The 18,129-nt window shown below is 34.3% G+C and overlaps 1 protein-coding gene across 1 annotated transcript in view; it reads left to right on the top strand.

Annotated features, from left to right (window-relative positions):
- Positions 1-17,524: 17,524 nt before the first annotated feature.
- Positions 17,525-18,129, top strand: part of LOC145691770 (cytochrome P450 2U1-like) — a 28,323-nt gene continuing 27,718 nt past the window's right edge. The window contains exon 1 of the mRNA XM_081767080.1: positions 17,525-17,600. The gene's annotated coding sequence lies outside the window, so the exon portion shown is untranslated. The remainder of the gene's footprint in view (positions 17,601-18,129) is intronic.

Raw genomic sequence — 18,129 nt, forward strand, 5'->3', positions numbered from 1 at the left:
AATATTTATAAAAGATATTACGCCTTTACACCTTTTCATTTTTGGAGAAATTAGAAAGTTGCCAATCACCTCCATGTAATACATATACTATAAAAGTGTACGGCAAGAATAACTAGAAAATTGCAAAATAAAAAAAAATAAAGGAATCGAGTTAGATTCGAACAGGTTCAAAGGTGTCGAATCAACTGAAAAATAGACTACTTAACAGCATGGCTATCGCAACAAATAGAGAACGTTCCTTCAGTTGCGTTGGTAGATAATGAACTCCTTAATAACACTTCTTTTTATCGCTATCTTTTTTCTCCTCGACAGGCGTCTTTGTTTTTTGTAACAAAGGTTTCTGCATTAATGCTAAGGTACTGTTTTGTATTAATTGTATCATTATATGAAGTACCAGAAGGGGAAATGAAAATTCCAATCAGCAAACCATTGGTAAGTCTTGTTTCTTTCTGCATTCCTTCTCCTCCTCTCACTCAGAATGCGTTGTTACCAAAGTTACAATTTTAAGGCACTTAGAAAAGTTTATTCGCGCACTTATAAATTGGAGAAGTGTGCTTTACTGTACTAAATATAAAATATTATTATCACAGAGATAAAATCAGGATTATGTTATCGTTAAGAAATATTCAGAAACAAGGAAGCTCTTTGTAAAATATCGATACATGAAGAATTTAGATAATTGATTCAGGATGCAAGACTTATATTGGACCAATGCACAAGTTCTGGCGAGTCCTATATTTTATATTTTATTTTTATTCTGCTTGTCTGCTAATTCAAATATAAATACAACATAAATATAGCATTAAAATATTCTACGAGTGTAAAAATACATTATATACTTTTACTGACGCTCACATTAGTTACAATCATTCAGTGATGTATTTAACTGCACTACATATGACCTGCCAATCTTCAGGTAGCAGTTTACTGCCTCGTCCTTAGAAGTATTTTGGTTTTGACTGGAATAAATATGTTTGCTATTGATCAAGAGAAGCTTCATCAGGAAACTCTTGCCCCTGAATTTAGTTAGAGAGAGAGTTGATAATTTGGAAATCTGAGGAGGCAAGATCAGGGGAGAGTCGAAAAGTAAAATATGACGGAAATGATCATTTTTCTCAATTTCACATTGCATATTATTTTGTCTGAAATATATACAATAATATGTAATCAAGAAAACTTGTGTTTCACAACACAAAAACTCCAAAATACATTAAACAACGGAATAACGATAAAGAGTCGCTTCACGCAAAATTACTGCCAACCCAAAAGAAAACCACGCGAACTTCTGCATTGACCTAATACTTTACAAATGAAGCTAAGAAGTGAAAAATGACTTGTTAAAAAAGTTTAAATGTATTCTAAGAAAAAGTGAGTTGTTAGTATAACATGTCTGAAAAAGTTTATTCTTAAAGTAATTTAAATATTGTATTGTATAAGATAACTTTATTGTAAAAGATTCGCAACACACCAATTGTATTCGAAACAAATAAATGTTATTTTATTTAAATGATGGTGAATGGACTGGACAATTATCCGAATATAGCGTAAAATTGTCAAAATAGTCAATAGGAACTAAGGTGATGATAATCTTATTCTCTTGTTGTTGAATATGTAGGTAAATTTAGGAAGCTGAACATATGGAACCTTAAAGGTAAATCAGAATGTGATTAAGGAAACTTGTGAGATATCCCATATGTTTCTGTCTATCATTACTCAAACAACGTACATATTATTGTGTACCACAATGCGTAATCAAATAAAATATTTAATTGAATCGGAAAATGTGCACAAAATATGTAATGTATGAAGTAGAGGCAGTCTGAATATTCTTTAGGATGCATAATCCAATGGAATTTTCGAGTGCCTTGACTTCTACAATGCAAATGACTGGGTAAGCTTTTGGAACTAGGAAGACACACAAAGAATGCTGACATGACAGAAAAATCATGTACACACTACCGGATTCTCTTCCGTGTATTGGAAATTCTAGTTTTATTTCGAGACTCTGTGAGTCAGAACATTCATCATTAGCTTTTTCTACTCCGTCATTCTCTCCATTAGAGGTTTTGCTTAGCACCATTACCAAAAGGAAGTGATTATGCATTGTATTCTCTAGTCTTAAAGTCATACAAGTCCATACCATGCTCTGTGATTATTCAATTATTCAACATCAGATCATTAATGTTTATTTTTAATTATTTTCTGTGTTATCGAATTTGATCTTTAAATTTCTATTCCCATGTTTTTAACCAATTCTGAACTACGTTTTCTACGCCCCCAAGACGTACAAATTTCTTCTTGAAGGAACTGGGTGGATGTCAAGGCCATTCAGTAATTTCATATATGTAAATGGTCTGGGGTTCGCAACCAAGACAAAAAGTGTTTGTTTGACATACTTCTTGGAGGTTTCTAACTGCCTTTCACGTCACAAAACCGGTCACGTTTTAAGGTAGATTGCAAACTTATTTAAGGTTAGAGCATGGTGGAGATGTTGGGTATAGCTTATATACAATGAACTTTTAGCTTTATTCTCGGAGAAACCACTTGCTATTCTTTTTCACCATGCCTCCAAACACTGCGAGGTCCAACAGATAGGTATCAGCAGACAATCCTGTTTTGCCACATCGGGTAAAACATCGAAGTAAATCTTCTATCTGGATACTTTGCCTGAACTTGAACCCATGATTCCAAAAGAGTAGTAGCTCAACCAACCTGTCCTGTGGTAATCCATAGCGAAAAATATCTGTGACAGTATAACAAATACCCTTTATTTTCATGATTAAAAGTAGCTGTTTGAAAAAGAGAACTGTGTGCCGTTAAACTTGAAATCAAAAACAAAATGTCTTTCTTAATATTCACATGTGATAAACTTGCCGAGTCAAAGTCTTGCTTAACAAATTCTACCATATACCATTTGTTATAGCGAATAGTAAACAAATATCTACCCATCAAATAATCGTCAACAACATCATTATAGTGGGCATTGTGCTCAATAAAACGTAAATGTATACATCTATCCAAACTAAAATATCTTACTGTAGTCAGAGAAAGCAGAACGACCATTACGTCGTACCACAAGGAAATAAGAAACTTCGGTCATTGTAAAACACACAAGAAAGCAAGTTAATACCAAATTATAAAAAAATAATTTGTACTTATACACTAAATACATAAGCGTATTATACACAACCAAGAGTGTGGTTTAGTGCGAGAAGTTTCGGTGGGTGGTGTCGCTATAGATTAATTAAACAAGCAGGTATTACAGAGATCTCACCAAAAGCATCTACCACCCTGCTGAAACCTTAAATACGTTTGCAATCTACCTTAAACATGACCTTAAACCGGTTTCGTGACGTAAAAGAGAGTTAGAAACCTCCTGGAGGTATGTCAAACGGAGATATTGATGGACGCTGAATGAAGAGAATTGCCTCGACAATTATTATTTTCAGTTTCGTCGCTTTCTTATGAATTACGACATAAATTGATCTTTCCACTCTTGTGGTGATTCCTGCTGTTCCAGATATACATTATTTCTTAATCAAGGCTGCGAAATATTGATTTATTTTACTGATAAACTTTGCCAGGAGAAAGAGTGTACAAAACAGGACGTATAATTTAAGATTAAACTGAAACAATACATTGTGTTTTTTTGCTTTAGAAACGAGAATGAATCCCGAAACGTATTGCATTAAGCACTGAATTAATAACTTTGAAATATTTATCCAATGATAACAATACAATTATGAAATTTATTATATTTGTAACTCGTTATATTGATCCAACGTATCATTTTAAAAGATCATTAATATATTTGTATTTAATAACTAAAAGCTATTTAGTATATTTATTTATACATCTAAGCCTGTATCTCTCGAATACAAAATTCTTAATTACATCCTAATTCTTTGAAATGCAGTAGTAACAACATGTTTTTTTCTCTTTTTAAATAGCTCCAATGTGTATTCCGTTGATTGGTAATTTTTGGTACCATATTTATCTTTTCCTAAAATTTCGATCCTGGAGTAAAGTATTTACGCGTATAAGCAACGAATATGGACCAGTTAATATTATGAATCAATTTGGCCATATTCAATTTGTTGTTAGCAACAGGGAGGGAGTTGTTCAAGTTCTTACAAAAAGAGAAACAGAAGGCCGTGACATGTTTCCAGTCGCTGCGTATATGTATGATACGGAAGAAGGTAAGTAATTCTTTTAATACTATATAATTTTTAAAAATTAAAATTAAATAGATGTTCTTAGCCATCAACTCACACTAGACGTAACAAAAAGACCACCAAGCACTTAACTTGAGTCTTTGTTACAAGTGTATAAACACAAAAGAAATACTGCAACACCAGTTCTCATCTGACTCAAGTAACATGCAAATATTACAATTAGAAGTGTTGCGCACTCTAGAATTTCGGAGAGTAAGTGAAATTAAGTCTTCACGTTTAAAGAGGATACGTCTTTAAATGAGTTATTTATAAGCCAAAGTTATAGTGTGTATGTAACATAACATGTCTAACTAATATTAGTACAGCTATGTGTCTCGATGGTGAAGGAATACTGATCTAGTATCGCGTTTGTCTGTCTAGGTTCAAAATAATATTATGGTCTACTAGCATTATTCTTCCGTGTCAAGCGCTCTAAATTCAGGTCTAGTACACAACGTTGAACTGTTAGAGTATCTAACTTATAAATGAGATATATTACCTACAGACACGATAAAAACGACTAATTCTAAACCGGCCAGAACACCCATTTAATAAGATATTAAGAATAACTTAAGGGAGAGGTCATACACAAAATCCGACAGAGTGTCCATTTTCTTAAACGCCCAAAACAACGAACGAAGAATACGCCCACTAAATGTCAGGACAACAACTTGCTAAAATGTTCAAAATGTCTAACAAAGAGGTCGTCCAAAAAATCAGTCCGAACAAACACATGTTAACACATTCAGAATGCTCAACATAAAGATCGCCCTTAATATTGGCCCGAACGCCCAACCGTAAAAATGACTAGATAACAAATTGCAAAACCTTCACAACGCCTAACGATAGTGACGTACAATTGATTCCATCCAAATGGTCAGTGCGCGCAAACGCAAACCAAAAACGTAAGAACGTTTTATTTGCTTAAAGTAAGAATGCAATACGTCATATTTCCAGGAAAACGAATAATTCATCCAGAAAACGGGTAGAACGTCTAGTTTCTGAAACGGTTCGAAGATATATATAAATTATCACAACGATGAAGGCAGAAAGCCCATTCAAAATTGTCACAAGACCTAAAAACTTAAACGGCTTAAAACACTAAAAATAATTACAACTTCTGCAAAAATGATCAGAACAACCAACAGCATGACCATTGAAGGTACAGTCGTTCATAGGTCAAAACTCCAAAATTTAAGGAATTCATACAGGAACTAAAAATGAATTATGTAAATTGTACTTTGTAATATTACGTTATATTTATCATGTTATTTGTGAAAATTGTCAGATAAAACTAAATATTTCATTTCAACTTAATTAAACTTCAGAGAAAAGCTCTAGAAAAGTAACGTGAGATATTTCCCATTACTTCAGATGGTTTTAATGAAGCCGTTGTTTTACCATCAAATCTTCTTTTGTAGAAAGTACGTACCATTAAATAACATATAAATTGGTCTATGTGTAACATTAATATACGTGAATTGACAGAAATTTCGGTATTTAACACTGCTAGCAGTTGAGGAGCTTCTAGGGAAACTTTAAGAGGACAAATATCTCAGAAGATCTTCAAATAGTCATACTTAAATTTTGACGAAAACGATGTGTAAGAAGAATTCTTGGAATAAACCCGAAAAGATCGGTAATATTGATGGATTCATGTCGAATTTATTTGTAACCAAACAATTAGGGATGAACATTATCAATCACAGCGAAACAGGGTATAAGTTGAAAGACAATGAATAAATTTGATGATATTTACACGAAAACACCACAGAATTAAACGCTACCAAACAAGAGAGAACGAAACCACCACGAAATTATACCCTTTCAAACAAAATAAAACTATCAAACTCGGTACATGAATGTTGAAGTTATGTATAACCCCTTGCACTGAAATGGCGAATGTAGCTCGTTATGGCCTCCCGGTGCGAAATCACACAATGACGGACTACAAACGCCATAAACTTTTAACTAATGTCGTATTAAGTAGGATACTATGTTGTTTTGATAGTTATATAATGATAAACCATCTTTAATACGTTTTTATCACTTATACTTCAATTATCAAAATTCAGAAAATAAATCGTAGTGGAAGGGATTAGTCATATCCACACAAACATATATTAACTGTGGTAAAGACAGTAACAGGGATCATGTAAAACGTAAACAAAAAAAAAATAATCCTCATATTGACTCCCTTAATGATCTAAGCCACGAAAATCGCTCTAGTTATACATTACTGGAAACATGATTTAAAAATCTGTTACGGTAAAGAGTTATCGTGTAGAATAGCAAACCCAGTAGTAAAACGTGCCCCGCCTACTCTTATTCTATACGCAATTGGCTTCATGAACGAACTTGTCTAAGATAATACCCATAGCAATATATTCCCAAAGGAAACAGAAATGTAAAATTCAGCTTCCTATAAGAGCTACAGTGTGGAGTAAGATGCTAAGAGCAAAATCTTCCAAGTATCTCCCTGTTTTCTAATAATTAAGTAATTATGTTAATTATATATATATATATATATATATATATATATATATATATATATATAAAACAACTTATTAGGTAATAGAATAACCCGATCGAAGCATGATCAACTGTTCTTCAGATAAGAAATATCGCTAAAGTATGGGTCAATCCATACGAAGTGGTCTAGAGGTGGTTGCTCGACCATCTCCGAAAATTACAAAAAATTGAGTGTGGTAATCCTTGTGTATGAGGAGGTCAATAATATCTGTATTTCTGGTTGCATACTCCTCAGTCAATACATTTCAGGATTTTTTATAAAGTGTGATTAAAATTTCCGCACGAAACAAGGTACAATGCACAAACTCTCTGTCTTAACAGTAGCAGTTGCGAACTAAAACCGTTAAAGCTTAAACTACAATAAACTTGATGTTGGTTTGGTTGGCGAAGTACACAATATTTTAACACCCACCGAACTTGGAACGAAAATATTCAAGAAATGTCGGCGTAGGTGCTGGAGCCAACGAGGCGAGCGGATGGTACGTGAATATTCTGGACGGAGCCCGATGTTGCGACGACGCTCGAAGAGCGTGGCAAAGTAAGCAACCACGAAGTTGTGTGGTTTATCGCTAGATGGTATTTGCTGTCGGTGTAGATAACAAGCGAAGAGTTGAAAAAAAAAACAAATCGTGTTATATTAAGGGCTATGTCTATATTCATCGTTAACGTGGCATTCGAAAGAAAATCTGGACATTAATTCCAGCAACTGAGCTAATATGGTTGTACATTGACTCATAAACATTTTAGAATTATTTACTTACATTACTACAAGTTTTGTTTAATAAAATGATTGTATTATAGCCATCAGGTAACTCTAAAAACGACCACAAGTAGCTTTTCTGTGGTGCCTAACCAAACACTTTATGATTTTAAAGTCCGTTGGGGCAGGGTAAGGGGTTGTCCAAAAAAGATTTAAAAAATCAGTAAGGTCTGTGATTGCACAGACTAATTGCACATTTTCCGGACTAGCCGTTATCGAATTTCCAACAAAAGTGCAAACTGTTCCATCCAACTGTACGTGACTTGCACCTATTCTGCGATTCGTGTCAAAGGCAGAATAAGAAGTAAACAATATTTTAATTGTTTCACTTTCTGGTTTACACAACAGGATTGTTTCAGAGTATTCCGATTACATTTCCAGTAAGGAGCCATTCATTTCTAGAATGTGACAAAAACGTGAACGCAATAAATACCTGATCCAAATGTGAAACACGTAATGACTGGTGTGAGATCATTGAACACGCACGCCAGAAAAACCGAACCTTTCATTGTGATAGACTATAAGCCGGAATGTTTCCGACAATGAACAACAATTTTTAACTAGAGGTACAAGAAAAAATGCCCTTTTCACAAAGGACAGCCTTAAATTCGTTGTGAAGAAGATAGATAGAAATAGATATGCTTCACGTGCGAAAGTCATACTATTTCATATGCAACATACAAAATGAATGAAACCTCTCAACTTCCAAAACTGAAAAGAGATCTATTGCCTCCGATAAAGCAGGGATAGCGGATAGGAATATCCTGTACAAAACTTGATGCAATTCTTGAAACGATTATGGGCCAGAAGCGCATCAGTACTTCACTTCATTGAGAATATGTGAAAATGAGGTGGACGAAAACAAGTGTAAGTTTCAGTTAAAACACGCCACACAAACAAGTTACAAGCTGAGATATTATATCTAAGCATGTATAGTTTATTCAAGAATCGTTCTGTATTTTTGTTCTGTAACTGTAATTATCTTATTTGTAACAGTTAACCATTGCAAATTAAAAGACAGTAGGTTTCAATAAAATTGTGTATTACTTAAGAACACAAACCAAACGCAATAATTGTTGAGAACAAACTGAAAATAGTCCTTAGAGTTTTAAATCGCCTTTTTTCACAATGTTAAAAAATGGCCTTAGATCGTTATTTCCGTGTGACCTTCAACTTTTTCCCATCATCAAACTTCAATTACCTTGTCATCGAAAGTTCTTTCTTATCTAGTTAACATAGTATTAAATATATACTCATTTCAGGAATAATGTTTGGAAGTGGGTCGTCTGTCTTGGAAAACAAAAAATTGTTCTTAAGATCACTAAACGATTTGGGATTCGGAAAGAGTAGCATGTGTTCCATTATCTTAGAAGAAAGTGTACGTTTTATAACAATGCTACAAAAGAAGATTCGGGAATCTGGATCCAAAATTGTGTCGATGGATCACTTATTTTCTGCTCCAACTTTCAATTGCGTTTGGAATATTGTTGCAGGACAAAGTTTCAATTACAATGATCCATTTTTGCTAAACATGGTGAAGCTAATTGAAGAATTAGAAACAGTAATAACGAATTCAGCATTGATGATGAATGCGTTTCCATCTCTTCGTTTTATTGCACCGGAATTAACATCATACAATCAACAAATAAGAGTGAAGGAGTGTCTGAATGGCTATATCAAGGTAAATAATTTTGGTTTGCTGTTTAATTCCATTTTATTTTTATGCTTTCAATTTAAGAATATAGTCGCATTTAATTTTCAGACAGTTTAAATTCAGTTATCAGCAATGCTATCTGCATCTAATGTGCCTCTTAGTAACTAATGTGAAAGTATCTACTCCAATTTATGTAAACCGAGAATACTGAAATTAATATGATTTGAGAAATGTACAGTGAGTAAAGGGACTAGGGTACTGTAATACCAACTAAGTTAGATTCATTTATACTAGTTATAAGAAGTAAGCAAAATAAATATATTCCGAAAGCTATAGCTAATTTCAGCATATTAACTAATTACCGTTTACTTCCACTGCTTCCAACGTACATCGAACAGCGTGTATGGAATTCTATAGAAGAATACATCATGTTTAAACTTCTGTGTTACTTGTTCGAATGGAGTATGTGTGACGCCTCTGGAAAAATACATTCTCACATGGAATCAAAAATATTTCACTTAAGCTACATTTATAGAAAATACTTTTGATAAAAAATAAGTTTAGAACTGTATCTTCAATGTCATTCCAAGCTACGTACAAAGCCAACTTTATCAGAAGCTTTCAATGAGGAGATAATTGCATCAATATTTGATATAACAAACTATTTCATATTTTAGAGATCTCTTCTACGATGTTCTGCATTCTGGAGACTATATGAATAGGTCTATTATTTAGAGTTGAAAAGACATTGAAAGATAGTTGTTATGGATTTTAGAAAATCGTCATACTCTCACAAAACAATCGTCCTAGCCATACAAGCAGTTAAAACAGTAAAAATTATAGTCACAAAACTGGGAGACTAAGGATGATTTTACAAACAACTATTCATTTGCAATATTAAGTTCGTTGTTTAAAGCACTGTATGAATGTAACTGTATTAACATTCTTACATTAATATAAATATTATCCTTCATTATTATATTATAAACCGAATCACATTCAAAACTTAGTATCCATATCCCCATGACCTACCATTAAGTTTATTTATTGTATAAGAACAACAAAAAGGTTTAAACTTCAATTATAGTGTCCTGTACATAAATAATAATGTTCTATCAAACATATATGATCCTGAAAGCATGCATAAACTCTTGTTTTGCAATCAATTTGATCCAGTTTTCAGACGTAATATTTGTTACATAAAGTGTAATAATTTCGTTATATGAAGAACACATTATCCATAAAGGAGAGTTGGGAAGTATATTAATTCTTGCTTTCTTAGAGTAGAATGTCCTTGTATTTGCTATTCTAGTTCTACTTCTTGAGGCACGCAGATAAACTCTGAAAGTAATTCTGGATGTCCGTATTTGCGGGTTAAAATTTAATGTAACCACAAGAAATCAAATACTCATCTCCTTTTTCTTAACGTTTAAAATTTAAAGTTCGATACTAAGTTTTCATAACACTAGTTGGGATAGAAACTAGTTTTCTATTATACAAGGGTATTTGATAATTTAAACTGGACCTTTTATATTGCTGCACAATAATTAGTGAGAGTCCGAACAATAAAACAGTGTTCTAATTTTGACCTCATACATGAGAAAAATAGTTTCATAAATGTTTTTTCTATGTAGAAATCGTATCTTAACCTATGAATAAAGCTTATGTTTCTATATGCACCACATCTTACTGTTTTAATGTGTTGCAATAAAGCTTAGTCTGTTAACAAACATAACTCGTATGACCTTTATTGACCTTTGTTTTTGATTTAGATAAGAAGTTCAATTTGTTTTGAGACAAAGTTAATATGATTTTCTTGACTCGTAAATGACACGGACCCAAAAAAGGTTGTTATTGCTAAATTTGTCGAAATACACAAAATGTAAGAAGCCATGTTGATAAGTCAAAAAAAATCCTTTGCATAATTTAAAATTCTTGTAAATATTTTGCAAAGAATTTTGCCAAAGGGCGACAAAAGAGCTAGTGGCCTTTAATTTTGTGTTCCTCGTGTGTCTACATTTCAGTCATTGAGAAACTAAACTTGTTTGGAAACGAATTAGTTCTGATAAAAATATAAAATATATATTGGAGGAAGTATTTAAATATATCATTCCAACTTTCTACAACATACACAGGAATGTTATCGGGACCACAAGACACTTTTGCTTGCAGGGCTTTGATCGCACTTTCTATTCCCTCAACCTTTATTTCAAGTAACTGAAAATTATTTAATATATTAAATTCCTTCCTATTGGCAAGAAGAGGACCAACGTTACATTTTGATGGTGCAAGGTTGAGAGACTACTGAAAATAACTTGAAACTGCCTGTGTAATTTCATTTTCACACTTTATTCTGGATATTCTATGCGAGAAAGCTTGATGACAAATGTTTGGATTTGATATTAATAAGACCTAGACCTGACTTGAGTCGTATTTGATAGACCTTCTGAGTTTAAAATGATTGTGCTTCTTCTATGTCAAGTGACGCAGTCAAATTGATCAGAAATATTTAATTTATATGTGGGTCTATCTAAGGATTTCATTTTGCAGTATGTTTTGACTTTATTTTCATAATAATATCACAAGTAAATTAACATGGATAATTTCAACAGATATACGTATTAGCAGGAACACTTTAGGAAGTATGCTCTCCAAAACCAACATTTATATCGTCAGATTTCAAAATGGTACCCCAGGTCGCTTTACAGAGTTCTTTGTACAACATTTTGAAATTTCCTTTCCTTATCTGGAATCTATATTACTTAACTTCCTTCTTTCATTTCCCCGAGGAGTTAAGGTTTTTTTGGAGATTGCTTAGGTGGCGCGCATCGAGCATGAAATTTTTGATAGTCAATTGTGTATGCAACAAGCACAACAATTTCAAAATAATGTCACGATTTCGCTATTTTTATATATTATTTTCCGAATTATAGTCGTTTATTACTTTATGACAAATATGTTAACTTCGTGCCTCAGGGGCACTTTCCTATTCTGTGTGCTTATGTTTTTGATAAATAATTGTCAGATTTAGGCTAAAAATGGCAGTTTTATTCGAAAGTTTCTCGACATAAAAGACTAAATAAAAGATTTGGCTTTCTAATTGCTAACAGTTCTTCAATTACTGTACAGCGCATTGTTTATTTTCATAGTTTATTATGCTTTGAAATTAACCTACAGCTCATCGCGAGGAGCTGGATGGACTGCAAGGTTCATGAAGCAAAGGGACCAAAGGGCACTCCAAGGTTTTCTTCTAGTTTCCTGGTTGGACTTTATATTCACTTTTAGTTCGAAATGACGTATGACCTCTATATTCCAGAATCGCTTTGATGCAAGTATTACTTGCGCTGACGCCTATAACAGAAGAATCGGCCCTTGTGATTATTTTGACTAGTCGTTTCCTCCTTTAGAGTGACAGGGAAGGTATTGAATTCTTTCTATTTTCTTTCATATAGTAATCCACCTCTTCATGTGTAATATTGTTAGACAACTGTGTTCTTGGAGGGAGCATTCACGCCATAGTATTGCTCTGGAATAAAACTGGTGGATGGTAATTCAATATGCGAGGTCCTTGTCTCTTTTTTCAATAATCTAACTTTCTTAAATCCTCAAAAACCAAATTTTCATATTTCAGAGTCTTGTCGGTTATTAAAGATCTCCAGGATGGTTGAAGAGTGAGTTTTATTGAATGATCCTGTCAATCAAATCTCTCTCAACTCTTGAAGGACGAAGGACATTGGTACTTATATTATACCACCTTTCAGATAACTTATTAGACACACTATGCCGCAAAGAGTTAAGTGGTGTAATAGAAATCAGTAAAAGAGAATCATTATTTCACAAGTGTCGTGCCCCGTCAATTATCGATGGTTCCCCCTTAACACCAAATCATACCGTTGCGTACTGAACTTTTTTGTAAGAGATTTAAGCACGGAAGAACAATTTATTTTGAACATCTGTTGAGCTCTTTCGAGCGGTTTCTTAAAAGAACACATTATGTTTTTTTTAAATTTGACTGTTAAATTTTAATAGTTTTATGAAATGCTTTACGCGTACTTAAGGGCAGAAAAGTTCACTAGCTAACTTTTAATCGATCTTAGTTCCAAAAAGACGATCAGAGGTTCTTGATTCAATATATCACGTTACACCAAAATAGTTTAATTTACGAATGCCATCGTGACGTGTATAAGCCCATATTACTGACATATGTCTCCATGTAAATTTTTAATGATATCTGTTGGTCACCTACGGTTGCATTTGAGTCAATGCGGATGCTGTAAGTAGTTCTGCCTAAAATAGATACTACTATCATAAGTCAAAGCAAAAAATATGGTATTGAAAGTATCATTTACTTCACTAAAAAGCAATGAAAATGTGGATAAGGGTTACATCTAAAAATAAGAATATTCCTCTCAAACGGCGCCAATAACTTGTTCCGCCACCAACGAATTTTGTGTTGATTTCTTTCGCATCGTTTTTTTGCATGCTTTCTGCCGTTATGTGCACCTATTTGCGTAACTACGTTTTGTGCGTCACTGCAAGTGGGTCAAAATGAGCCTACAAATATGGCAGAACAACTTAATGCTGTTCCGTCACCAACGAATTTTAAGCTCGTTTCTATCACATCGTTTTGTGCGTATTTTGTGCCGTTCTGTGCACCTATTTCCACGTTTTCTGCGCCATCGGAAGGAGGTCAAAATGGATCTTGAAGGTAGCACGAAAGTGACCCAATGTTCCGCTACCAACGAATTTCAAAGTCGTTCCTTTGAATCATTTTGTGCCGTTTCGCGGGGCTTTTCCCAAGTTTTGTGCGTCAGCAGAAGTGGATCAAAATGAACCTACAAATATGACGGAACAAGTTAACGCTGTTCGTTCATCAACGAATTCTGAGGTCGATTAAATCACATCGTTTTGTGCGTATATTGTGCCGTATTGTGCGCCTATTTCCACGTTTTGTGCACCATCGGAACTGGTTCGAAAAAGGTCTCCAAGTTGGGAAGAAAGTGACACACTGTTCCGCCACCAACGGATTTCGAGGTGTTCTTTTGCATCATTTTGTGCGTGTTTTGTGCACTTTTTTGTAAAAATTCCCACGTTTTATGCAGCAGCGGAAGTGGGTGAAAATGGGCCTATGAATATGGCGTAACAACTTAATGGTGTTCAGTCACTATCGAATTTTGACTTTGTTTCCATCACATGGTTCTGTACGTGTTTTTGCCGTTTTTACACATATTTAAATGTTTAGTGCATCATTGGAAGTGGCAACAAATGAGTCTCCAATGTAGAAAGAAAGTGAAATACTGTTCCAACGAATTTCGAGATCGTGTATTTGACATTGTTTTGTGCTAGAACAGCAGTAAGTTGGTCCGTCATATTTTGAGGTCGATTTTGACCCACTTCCGGTAATGCACAAAATGTTGCAATAGGCGCACAAAGCTTCACAAGACAAGCACAAAACGATGTGATGGAAACGACGTCAAAATTCGTTCGGGGCGGTACAGCATTAAGTTGGTCCGCCATATTCGTAGGCCCATTTTGATCCACGTGGGGTGACGCACCAAACGTTTGAATAGGTACACAAACCGGCACAAAAAAGCACAGAACGATGTACATGAAACCACCTCGAAATTCGTTGGTGGCGGAACGGTGTGTCACTTTCTTCCCACCTTGGAGGTCCATTTTGACCCACTTGCGATGACGTACAAAGCATGGAAATAGGTGCACAAAAGGGCACAATACATGCACAAAAGATATGATGAAAAGACCTCAAACTTGTTTGGTGTGGGAACACCATTAGCTTGTTGCACTACATTTGTAGTAGCATTTTTACCAACTTCAGGTGACGTACAAAACGAGGGAATAGTGCACAAAACAGCACAAAACACGCTCGAAACGATGCAAAATTATCCACCGCAAAATTCATTGATGCCGGAACTGTGGGTTACTTACTTCCCACTTTTATGGTCCGTTATGACCGACTTCCGATGATACACAAAATATGGAAGTAGGCTCACGAAACCGCGGAAAAGAGTCACAAATCGATGTGATGGAAATTATCTCAAAATTCGTTGGTGCCAGAACAGCATTAACTTGTTGAGCTATATTTGTAATCCCATTTTGACATACTTCCGGTGACGCACAAAACATGGGAGTAGGCGCAGAAAACTTTACAAGACACGCACAGAACGATGTGATGGAAACTATCTCAAAACTCGTTGCTGACGGAACAGCATTATTGTGGTTCCCCATACTTGTAGGCCCATTTTGACCCACTTCCGTGACGCACAAAATGTGGAAGTAGACGCAAAAAACCGCTCAAAACACGCACAAAACGATGCAAAAGAAACCATCTCGAAATGCATTGATGGCAGAGCAGTGAGTTATTATTTTCTTCCCACTTTGGAGGCTCATTTTGATCACTTCCGGGCTGCGGTGGCTCAGTGGTAGAGCGTTCACCTCTGGTGCTAGGGGTCTCGGGTTCAAACCCTGCTCCCGTCAAGTGAACTTTGTGGTGGACAAACACAGTGTGCGTGGGTTTTCTCGGGGTTCTCCCGTTTCCTCCCACTTTCTTCATTCCACCATTTCATTCATTACTCATCATCACCGTCTCCTTTAGCCTAACCGGCATAACCGTGGGACGGAAAACTCAAAATTTCATTTCATTTTTCATTTTGATCACTTCCGATGACGCACAAAACGTTAACACTAGAAGGACCAAAATTTTTACCTCCCTAAAAGTACCGAGCCGTCATTTTGACGGCTATTTAAATTAAAGAGATATATATAATTTTTCTTTATATTTCTCTTATTTTAGTTTTAATTTAATATGTTTAATCGACTAGCTTATGTTTTAAGTAAGTATTTCTCGTGATATAATACAGGGTGATCCACTAAATTCCGTCAATACATTAAATATAATATTAATATCGAAAGTTTGTTCGCAGGACAGTGACATGAAAAATTAAAATAAAGAATAATACGTACATTACTACGTACGAAATCCTTTTTTACTAATCACGTGATCACACTACCTGCCCTGTAGACATTGCCTGGGCTATTTTTTTTAGCACAGATCCAGTGTATAATACACCAAAATCATTATATTTATTTCAAACTATTTATTACATGAAGGTGAATTTACATTTTCAATACATTTTTATTTCAAGGTGTATGCACTAAACTCAAGGGAAAAACACTTTTCTCGCGTTTACAATTGTGTATTGTGAGTGGATTTTCTCATTGATATCCATAAAGGTTAGTAGTGAACATATTCTTTTCTTTCTGATTCAAGCACATTTTGGATAGTTCTTCTATTTGGACGCATACTACCAATCAAGGTCAACTGGTTCTTTTTCAAAGATTCGGCTAATTTTTAACTCGTAAGAAAAGTTATCGCATGCAACATTCAGTCCTCTATTGAGAAAAGAATCCATCGTCTTCAGAACAATATATTCGTCTAACTGTAAGTCCCGACGTCGTTCTTAGTCGTTTCCCAGGTAGGAAATGCCTTTTAGTTGATACCGTGACTTTAGAACTGCAACCAGCCACATTTGAATCCACATTTTCAGGCTTGTTTTTCATATATTATATGTATTTGCATGTCATCTTACTAGAGAATAACTGTTCATCCACACAAACACTGCCGTGGGTTTTATAGTGCCTGATACAATTCGCAATGAATAAGTTCATTCGATTGATTACTTCTGGAAACTTCTGTATATGTTTCCTTCCTCTTATCCGAAGAAGTAGCTTCAGACACTGCATTCTAGTTACTACTGCTAGCTTCATCGAAGCAATCTCCCTGTTGTTCTTCCACGCGATATTCATTTTCACTGAAATCTTATAAAGCACGTAACATTTTATCAGGCCTCATGTTGCTATTGTAATTAATCATATGCACCTTCAAGAAAACATTTATTTCTACAGAGAACAATGTTCCCAACAAGATAATAACATAATGCAAGAAGAAACTAATAAAAGAAGAACCAAATATTTTACCTTTACAGCAATGAAAAGCAGAAATAAAAGATATATCAAATAGCAAACTCGTTGCAAAAATAACGTAAAATATTTCAAAATTTATTGTTTCTAACAGTAATATTACATTTATTATTTCCATATAGCGTACAACCTATAAAACAGTCTACATCAACATATAACAAAATACTTTGGATAGAGTAATAATTACCTGTACCGTGGGCAGAAAGTGCTCATACATGTGCACTATACTTAATAGAATGTTAATTTCATATTAACAAAAGAAGAATGTTTTTCAAGATATGTAAATTATTATTATGGGATAGTGGTTGCTATGTAAATTTTTATGGATACCTAGTCAGCAAGTTTGTGTGCTTGACAGTTTGAAGGAAAATATATTATAAAGTATATCAGCTAATAAACCATTTTAGCAACGTTCATCGACGTTATCATTCTAATAGAAAAGGTGAGAATAATGGTATATAATTATTAAAGATAATTTTTACATGCAAACAAATACTACCACTTAAGATTATATATCTTACTAAGCAGAACCAGGTTGACGACTACCCTTGGTGAGTCGTTATAAACAACAAAATATAGAGTTTTAAATGAGGCAGTCAAATTGACGGTTTGGTCCTTCTAGGGGTATACAACAAAAATACGTATTTATTTAAAATAGACACACAATGTTTATATGCTGTATCAAACCTTTCTTAAAAATAATAAAAGTCCTAAAGTATGGTTGCGTTACTCAAAGAAATATATGAGATATAGAAAATTGTTTTACGTGATGCCGTCAAAATGACGGCTTGGTCCTTCTAGTGTTAAAATAAGCTCACAATACGAAAAAAAAACACTCACAAAACGATGTGATGGAAATGACGTCAACATTCGTTGGTGGCAGAACATCATTATGTTGGTCCGTCATATTTGTATACCCATTTTGACCCTCTTCCGGTGATGCACAAAACATGGGAAAAGGCGCCCAAAAC

Source organism: Thermobia domestica, chromosome 8 (genome assembly GCF_964235325.1).
Source record: "Thermobia domestica chromosome 8, izTheDome1.hap1.1, whole genome shotgun sequence".
Classification (NCBI taxonomy): domain Eukaryota; kingdom Metazoa; phylum Arthropoda; class Insecta; order Zygentoma; family Lepismatidae; genus Thermobia; species Thermobia domestica.